We start from the raw sequence: 9,240 nt of genomic DNA, 5'->3' as shown, positions 1-9,240 counted from the left end.
GAACTGGTGAAAGAAAAGTGAAATGGCGTGCTCAAAGATGACCCTGCACATTTAGAGGATGTTTGGCTCAACCTGCTGCTGTGAAGCAGGATTCTCCACCATGAGCAGAATCAACAATAAATCTGGATCCAGGCTCAAAATGAGCTCCTTGATATGTGCTTGAGAATGGCTTAGTCTCCGGTTAAACCCAGGTTTAAAGCCTTGCAGGGCAGCCTAAAGCCCACTGCCAACATTAAAGGAATAGTACACCCAAAACATGATTAGCCTTCATTTTCTACTCACCCCCATGCTGAACAACACCCTGGAGTACTTTTTTGATATCTCAAATGCATCTGGAGATCTGGGAGGCTTCTTGCTGTCTGCTGACATTCAAATAATGGAGGTCTATGGCGCCCGAGGCAGAAAGGTCCATAAAAGTCCACAAAAAACGTGTCAATATTCCTCCATACTGCTCGTCCAATGTATTCCAAGTGTCCTGAGTGGGTAGCGTCCAGAATTTACTCGAAACGAAGTCATTTAGAATGTTTTTAGAGCATAAACAGTAGTGTATAGGATTTCCTAAAAGCGCGATCACGACGCTACGGAAACCGCGGCAGACCAAACCAGCGCATTCAGCTCGGCAAAGAACTCATGCTCTTCCTCAACACTGAAGTCCTCAGACATTTTTGTTTCGTTGTTTCTTTCTTTGCACAGGTAAACAGCACATTTCTTCTTCTACGCTTGCATTATCGGCAGAGCAGACGCTGAATGCGCACTTTCATCTGGTTTGGTCTGCCGGCTTCCGTAGCGTTGTGAACGCGCTTTCAGGAAATCCTATACACTACTGTTTATGCTCTAAAAACATTCTAAATGACTTCGTTTCGAGTAAATTATGGACGCTACCCACTCAGGACACTTGGAATACATTGGACGAGCAGTATGGAGGAATATTGACACGTTTTTTGTGGACTTTTATGGACCTTTCTGTCTCGGGCGCCATAGACCTCCATTATTTGAATGTCAGCAGACAGCAAGAAGCCTCCCAGAACTCCAGATGCATTTGAGATATCAAAAAAGTACTCCAGAGTGTTGTTCAGCATGGGGGGGAGTAGAAAATGAAGGCTAATCATGTTTTGGGTGTACTATTCCTTTAAGACAGAAAAAAGAAAGAAAATAACAAACCATCAGTTCAGGTGTTTTAGAAAATATGGGAATCAGGAAAATGTCTAAATGCCAAACTGAACGATTGTTGTTCTCTACTTCAAAAACACTTTAGATTTTAAAATGGAAAAACATTCTATTTTTTATACTTTTTATTAAAAAATTCAATGTATAACATGGATGCATAAACACCTCATTTTATTTCAGTGTTAAATTCTGTTTAAAGTAACAGATTCTAATTAAAAATTTCTCCGGACTTTTATTGGTTGATGATTTGCTTTATTCTGACCAAACTGATTTTTATCGGTGACCCCTGATATAGACATTTTTTTTCCCCAGGTTGATTTGAGCTGCAGTAAAGAATAAATCATCAAGAGTCCATCGTGTTTCATTGAAATTTCATCTTCTGTGTTTGAAGATCTGTAAAACAGAGAAGCATTTCTTAAAAACAATATCAGACTGTTTTAGAAGCATTAAAGCCTACTTTGATGGATTTGAGAAGAAACAATGGAATAGAATAGAATAGAATAGAAGATTTTCTGAACCTGTTCTGTTTTTTGAGGGGCTAAAACACCTGGGGACACATGAACACTGAACCAGAGATGTGAAAAGTTTTAACATTCTTAAATAAAAATCACTGATATCGGTGTAGAAAAAAGTAAAGGTTGAAATAAAAGTACCTGTTGAACTCTGTTACTTAAGGAAAAGTTCAAAAGTACTTAAAAAGCAGTACAAGGGCCAGAAAATAGCTGAATTTTCCCCTTTCTGTGTTGGAAGAATGAAAATAAAACCTGCCAACTGTAGTCTGGATCTAAATGAAATAGACCGGATGATGTAGACTGGCCTGAAAAGAAGCCCTGAATGAGCAGCTGAATCATTTTAGAGAAGCAGCATTAAAATAAAAACTAAACAAATTCATCATGTAAATTAAATAAAAGGGAAACTGGATGTGGAAAGTCTTTAACCTTAGAATCTGAGCCGTCAGCTATGGAGTGAAATTTGTTCCAAGATTGTGGTAAAGAAAAAATGTTGTTAATCAAAATGTGAAAAATATTGTCTAAAAATTAAACTTGTTTTTTAGAGGAACTCCTGTTTTCTCAAAGAAAAATTTAGTTTTTGTTTTTCAAATTTTTCATATTTTACATTTTTAAACTTTCTTTTTATTTATATTTTATTTGTTCATATTTTTAACAGATTTTCTATTTTTTACATCTTCAGTTGTCTCTTTTTCAGACTGAGTTTTATGAATCTTTTCAAATTGCGTTTAACAGATCAGGTTCTCTAAAGCTGGGCGTTGCTGTGAAGAGCGAAGGAGCATTTCTATTGGTCTGCTGGATGTTAGCGAGAACACTTTATTGGTCCAGAGCGAGAGTTCTGATTGGGCTTTAAGGGAAGAGAATTTAATCTGGGAAATGCATTTTGTAAATCACAATCTGGAAAACAAAAGTTTAAAAAAAAATTTAAAGAATAAAATCTGTGCAAAAAATATAAAATTTTAAATCAAAAGAAAAAAAATATTTAAATTAACACCTGAGAAAACAGCAATGTTACTCTTAAAACATTCTTTGATTCAACATTTTTCAAATTTTCATTCATGGGTGGTGTCGTGTACTTCTTACACTAAATAAAATAAACGGTGAGGCTTATTTCTGGTGAGGCACTTTGCATGTAACTTTTATTGCAGCTCGCCAACAACAACACTGGGCATTAGACCAAACATATCGAACACTGAGTGATGCGCTTCTCATAGGGTAAACCAATCGATCACAGATGATCCAATCTAACGATATACTACATCCTCCCTTTTTAAGCACGAGAATCATATTTAACTTCACTGTAACTCTAGATCTTTAAAGTAACATTGTAAGAAGAAGTAACATTTGAATTAACCGTTTTAATCAACAGCCTTACACTGTAAAACAACCTTTAAATCACATTCATACATATCCTTTTTTTTTTTTTTTTTCGTGTGCCTTTTGTCTCTTGTTTTCAGCTCAGTCACACTGTGGAACAAAGAATATGTAAGTAACCAAAATTAGCCCATCAAACTGGACCAAGAAAATGTAAACAAAGTCCGAACATGACTTATCTGCAGGCAGGACTTAAGTATTATTTTAACTCATAGTCCCTGAACTTTGAAGGAATCTTCACGAGCCTCCCACTCCTTGTTCTGTAGGTGGTCTGAGCTGGAGTGGGACTGGATGGTTCACAGGCTGGTGAGCATTGGTCTCGCTGGGCCTGTAATGCACTGTCCTCTCTCTGTGAAGCGATGGGGTGGTCTAGAAGTTCATCATTGTCCTCTCGATGAAGACTGGGGTGGATTCTCCTTAGATGAAGTCGATTTCTCCGGAACGTGACACCACTGGGTGTCTGGACGTTGTATGCACGTGGCTCCTCTCTTTTGCTCAGGACCGTCGCTGGTTCCCAACCACGACGTGTTGACATGTGCACTGTGGTACCAGGAGCATACTGTGGCAGTGGCTTTGTGTTGTGGTTGTAGTAGTGCACTTGCCTGGCTTGTAGGTGTTTCAGCCGCGAGTGGAACCCGCGTGGCACAGCTGGTTGCAGAACAGCTGTGGACGTCGGCAGGGTGCTCCGCAGTACTCTTCCCATCAGGACTTGTGCTGGTGAGAACTCTGTGCCAGTCACTGGAGTGTTGCGCAGAGACAGGAGAGCTAGGTGCGGGTCTGTGCCGGCTTGTGTCGCCTTTTTAAGTGCCTGTTTTACAGTCTTTACCATTCTCTCTGCTAAGCCGTTTGACTGTGGATACCCAGGGCTGGAGTGGACAAGTTTTATGCCCCATGACGACGTAAACTGTCGCATTTCAGAACTGGCGAATGGGACGTGATCGCTCACCAGCTCTTTTGGGATCCCATGTCTTGCGAATATGGTCTTCATTTGGCGTATGACTGTGTGGGCAGTTTTGTCAGGTATGTGGAGCACTTCTGGGTATTTTGACATGTAATCCACCATCAGGAGATATGACTGTCCGTGTAGCTCAAAAATGTCTGCACCAAGCTTCAGCCATGGCAGTTCAGGTACCTCGTGTGGAATCAGGGGTTCTTTGTGATTCTTTGGCTGGAGCTGTTGGCATGGGCGGCATTTCTCCACCAGGTTTTCGATATCATGTTTCATGCCTGGCCAGTACATCACCTTTCTTGCTTGTGCTTTTGTCCGCTGTATCCCCTGATGTGCGAGGTGCAGTCTGTCAAGCATCAGCTGCTTCACACTCTGTGGGATCACAATCCTGTCACCAGTCATCAGGATGCCATCCCTGATGCTGATGTTGTGTCTCATTGACCAGTATTGGTGTAGACTGGTGGGAACACTGCGCCGTCGTCGTGGCCAGCCTCTCTTGTGTAACTCTATCACTTGTTGCAGTGTGCTGTCTGTCGCCGTGGCCCCTTTGAGCTTTGATAGCATGTCTGCGTCAAGTGCGTCTGTGGCCTCCATTGCATGCACTACTCTCTCCTCAAACAGATCCTCTTTCACGTCGTCCTTGCTGTCACTGACAACAGCACGGGACAAGGTATCAGCAACATGCATGTCCTTGCCGGGTGTGTGGATGATTTTCAGGTCATAGCGTTGGAGCTGCAGTAGCATGCGCTGGAGTCGTGCAGGTGCTTTGCTCAGATGTTTTTCGAAAATGACTTCTAGGGGCTTATGGTCAGATTGTACAGTCACTGTGTTGCCATACACATACTGGTGAAAACGTTTGGTGGCGAAAGCTATTGCCAGCAGTTCTTTCTCTATCTGAGCATAATTCTTCTCAGAGTCTGTGAGTGCTCGTGATGCGTATGACAGTGGCCTACCTTCCTGCAGCAGACAGGCACCGAGTCTGTCTTTCGATGCGTCGCACTGTATGACGAGTGGCTTGCTCCGGTCATAGAACTGGAGTACTGGGGCTTGCATGAGGGCGGTCTTAAGCTTGTCCACTGCAGCAGTGTGTTGGTTGCTCCAGTGCCACGCAGCGTCCTTTCGAAGCAGCTCTCTGAGCGGGCTTGTGATCGTGGCTTCATTTGGGATGTATTGGCAGAGGTACCTTGTCATTCCCAGCAGTCTCTGCAGTGCTTTCTTGTCCTCTGGCTGCGGCATGTCTCTGATGGCGAATACCTTGGACTCGTCCGGCTTCACTCCCTTCGAGGTGACTACATGGCCCATATATTTGACTGAGTCCACTTTGTATTGAACTTTCTCCTTGTTGAATTTGATGTTGTTTTTTAGTGCAGTGTCCATTACTTTCTGCAGAATAGCATCATGCTCCTCCTCAGATGCAGCGGCGATGATCATGTCGTCTGCAATGATGTGCACACCTTCTATGCTGCCGAATGTCTCACAGTTCTTTTGTTGAAAGACCTCACTGGCGGACTTTATGCCAAAAGGAAGTCTCTTAAAGCGAAACCTGCCCCACGGCGTGCTGAATGTGCAGAGCATCGAGGAGGGCTGGTCCAGCTTCACTTGCCAGTATCCGTCCTTTTCATCTAGAATGGAGAAGATGGTTTTTCCTGACAGGCGGTGGAGTACTTCTTCTGGGGTTGGTATTGAGAAGTGCTGTCTCTTAATCGCCTCATTAAGGTCACGAGGGTCCAAACACACCCTGAGCGACCCGTTTTTTTTTTCTGTCACTGGTGCGATGACATCTCTTTCGACGAGGTCTCCTAGTGTGGTTTTTAGCCGGTCCATGACAGCGATGGGGATTTTCCTACAGCCGTGCACAACTGGGGTCACATGTGGGTCTGTGTGGATGTGATGCACCCCTGGAAACTGTCCCAGCCCACTGAAGACAGAGGGGTAGGCGTCCACTAGCTCCTCTTTTGTGGCTGGTGTTTTGACCTCGATGGTTTGCATTCTTTTCACCAGCTGCAGCTGTTCACATGCATCTCGGCCCAGGATCGGAGTGGAGGAGTGCTTAGTGACGAAGAACAGAAGATCTGACGTCGTCCTGCCCACATCACAGATAAGTCTCACGGTGCCCTCTGGCTTCAGACGTGTTCCTCCATAGGCAACTAGAGCGATGCGTGTGGGTTGCAGCTGATGAGGACCCGGAATCTTCTGCAACATGCTCAGAGGAAGCACATTCGCATCTGCCCCAGTGTCCAATTTAAACTCAACCTCTGTGTTTTTGATGTTGGCTGTTGTGTACCACGAATTATCCTGCTGAGTGCGTTTGGGTTCAACACAGGACATTGTTGATATAAACAGTGACTCCACCTCAAGCTCGTGCACGCCCCGGGCAGTAGCTCCTCTGTCTTTTATTGATGCACACATCTTTGCATAGTGGTTCTTCTTATTGCAGTTGTGGCAGATCACACCGAACGCTGGACACTGACGAGGTTTATGCACCCCGCCGCATTTTCTGCATGTGTTGACATTTCTGTTTGCTGCCTGTGTCTTTCTCTCATGTGGTCGTGACATGTTTTTCATGGAAACTCTCCCCTTCTCGTAGCTGGGAGACACCTTGTGGAGAGCTTCCACGGACGCCTCAGGCTGAGCTGATCTCATAGCTCGCATCTGTGATTTAGTGACTTCAGCTGCTCTACAGATGTCGACAGCTTTATCCAGAGTTAAGTCCGTTTCTCGCAGTAATCGCTCTTTCACGCGAGCGTCTGGGACAGAAAAGACGAGCTTATCCCTGAGCATGTCATTCTCTGTTAGTCCAAACTCACAGTTCTTACATTTTTGACGAAGTTCAGTCATGAACTGATCTACATTGGCTCCCTCAGACATGGGGAGCGACCAGAATTGGTGACGCTCGAACACAATGTTTTTCTCGGGATGCAGTACTTTCTGAACGCATCCAAGACGTCCTTCATTGTTAGCTCACCAGGCTGTCCATCCTCACCCGGTTCCACAAACACATCCAGGGTGTTGTATATTTCTAGCGCTTCCTCGCCGACCGTGTGCAGCATGATAGCCATCTTCACCGGTTCAGCTTTCGTGTTTGCTCCCGTAGCCGTCATGTACAGCTGAAAACGTTGCTCCCATCGGCGCCAATTCTCACTGATGTTGCCGGTTAGCACTAGCGGGGCTGGAGGCTTGAACTGATCCATTGTAGCTTAGCTCTGGCTAACGCTAACGTTCGGTCACTCAGACGTTTGACTAAACTTTTCTTTCCACAGCGGAGGATTTAACGAAAACTATTGTAGTCTCGTGGCTCATGTGGAGTAAGAAAAGACCTCTTCTGACACCATGTCGTGTACTTCTTACACTAAATAAAATAAACGGTGAGGCTTATTTCTGGTGAGGCACTTTGCATGTAACTTTTATTCTTCTTCTTCTTATGGGGTTTTATGGCGGTTGGCAGACTTGTGAATTGTGCATTACCGCCACCAACTGATATGGAGTAAAGCAAGAAAACAGAAAACGATTCACCCCCCCCCCCCCCCCCCAAAAAAAAAAAAAAAAAAAAAAAAAAAAAAAAAAAAAAAAAAAAAAAAAAAAAAAAAAAACCTGTGTAACTTAAACCAACATAATACTAAATCACATTTGCCCATATAATTTTAATTTACTCTAGGTCATCTTAACTCTGCCAGTTTCTGATGGTCCCATCGGTCCTCCCATCATACTTCCAACCATCTCCCAGTTCAAATCTTTAATGTCCAGATATTTTTCTGCAGCCTTCACTATTATTTTGATTTTTTCCGTTTTTTTTGTTGTCTGTGCAGTACAATTAATTACTTCTACCATGAAAAGAACAAAATTTGTCTTTTTAACAATAAGTGAGTCTTCATTAATTTTTGGAGATTTCTCTAGAGGTTTGGAATTTGCTGTGTGTTGAACTGTAGGTTTGGGTTTTTCTGACTGAGATGGGATCCTTTTTGCAGCTTCAGCGTAGGTTATTCCGAGCTCAAATTTCATTTTTTTAATTTCCTCAGACCTTTTGCTTGCTTCACAGCCGCGATAGGCAGCAGTATGTTCTCCACCACAATTACAGCATTTTATTTTAGCTTCTTTTCCACATTTTCCGTACTCATGTTCTCCTGCACACCTTCCACACCTCTGTTTCCCTTTACAAACTGCTGCAACGTGACCGAATTTTTGGCATTTGAAACATCTCAATGGTGGAGGATTGTAGATTTTGACATTATAGCTTATGTAACCGATGAATACTTTGCTTGGTAATTGCTCTTCTTCGAATTTAATTAGCACAGATAAACTGTCAGATCTTTCTCCGTTTCTTGTTGTTTTTAACCGTTTTACTTCTTTTACTTTTGCACCGCTTATGTTTTCCAGAATCTCTTTTTCAGAAATTTTTAGAGGAACTCCTCCAATGACTCCCCTGCTGATCTTTTTGTTCTCCATTAGGCTGCACTGAACTCTTATCCCGTCAATTTTGTTGATACGTATTGCTTTGCCTTGCTGGGCGCTGTCTCTGCAGTTAATTAGCAGGTCTCCACTGTACAGAATTCTGGCACCTTTGACTTCTCCGACAAGTTTATTGATGGTTTTTGTTAAGTGAACCGGATTCCAATTTGTAAAAGAGTCTGCCTGATTAACGACTTTGAATATGACTTTGAATTCATTTTGTTGTGCTGTGGAATGTATGGAATGATCATCACTGGATTGTTCTGAACTAGATTCCCCTTGAACTGATCTCTGTTTTTTCCGCTTTTTCTCATTTTTTGATGTTGCTATTTTCCAACCTTCATTGTCACTATTTCCCTCTTCCATCCCACAAGAATCGCTTCCTGTTTCCTCACTACTCACGGCCCAAGACATTTCTCCATAAGCAGCTTCAAAACACGCGCCATGCACTGTAACTTTTATTGCAGCTCGCCAACAACAACACTGGGCACTAGACCAAACATATCGAACACTGAGTGATGCGCTTCTCATAGGGTAAACCAATCGATCACAGATGATCCAATCTAACGATATACTACAGGTGGCATTTCTTCTTTTTATGTTCAATTTACAAACGTGTTCTTTGCTTAGAACAATAATGGAACAGAATTCACTCCATAAAGGTGTGGATTTGCTCATCAGATATGGAAAACTATTATAAAAGAACCCAAACTTATTAAGATTGATCATTTTTAAGGGCTGTGGAACTGATTAAAATATATAAATAAAAGATTCACTTTCCATATTTAAGGACCC

The sequence above is a fragment of the Cyprinodon tularosa genome, unplaced genomic scaffold (genome assembly GCF_016077235.1).
Source record: "Cyprinodon tularosa strain WSP-4 unplaced genomic scaffold, ASM1607723v1 ctg560, whole genome shotgun sequence".
Classification (NCBI taxonomy): domain Eukaryota; kingdom Metazoa; phylum Chordata; class Actinopteri; order Cyprinodontiformes; family Cyprinodontidae; genus Cyprinodon; species Cyprinodon tularosa.
Note: the sequence above shows the minus strand (reverse complement) of the source record.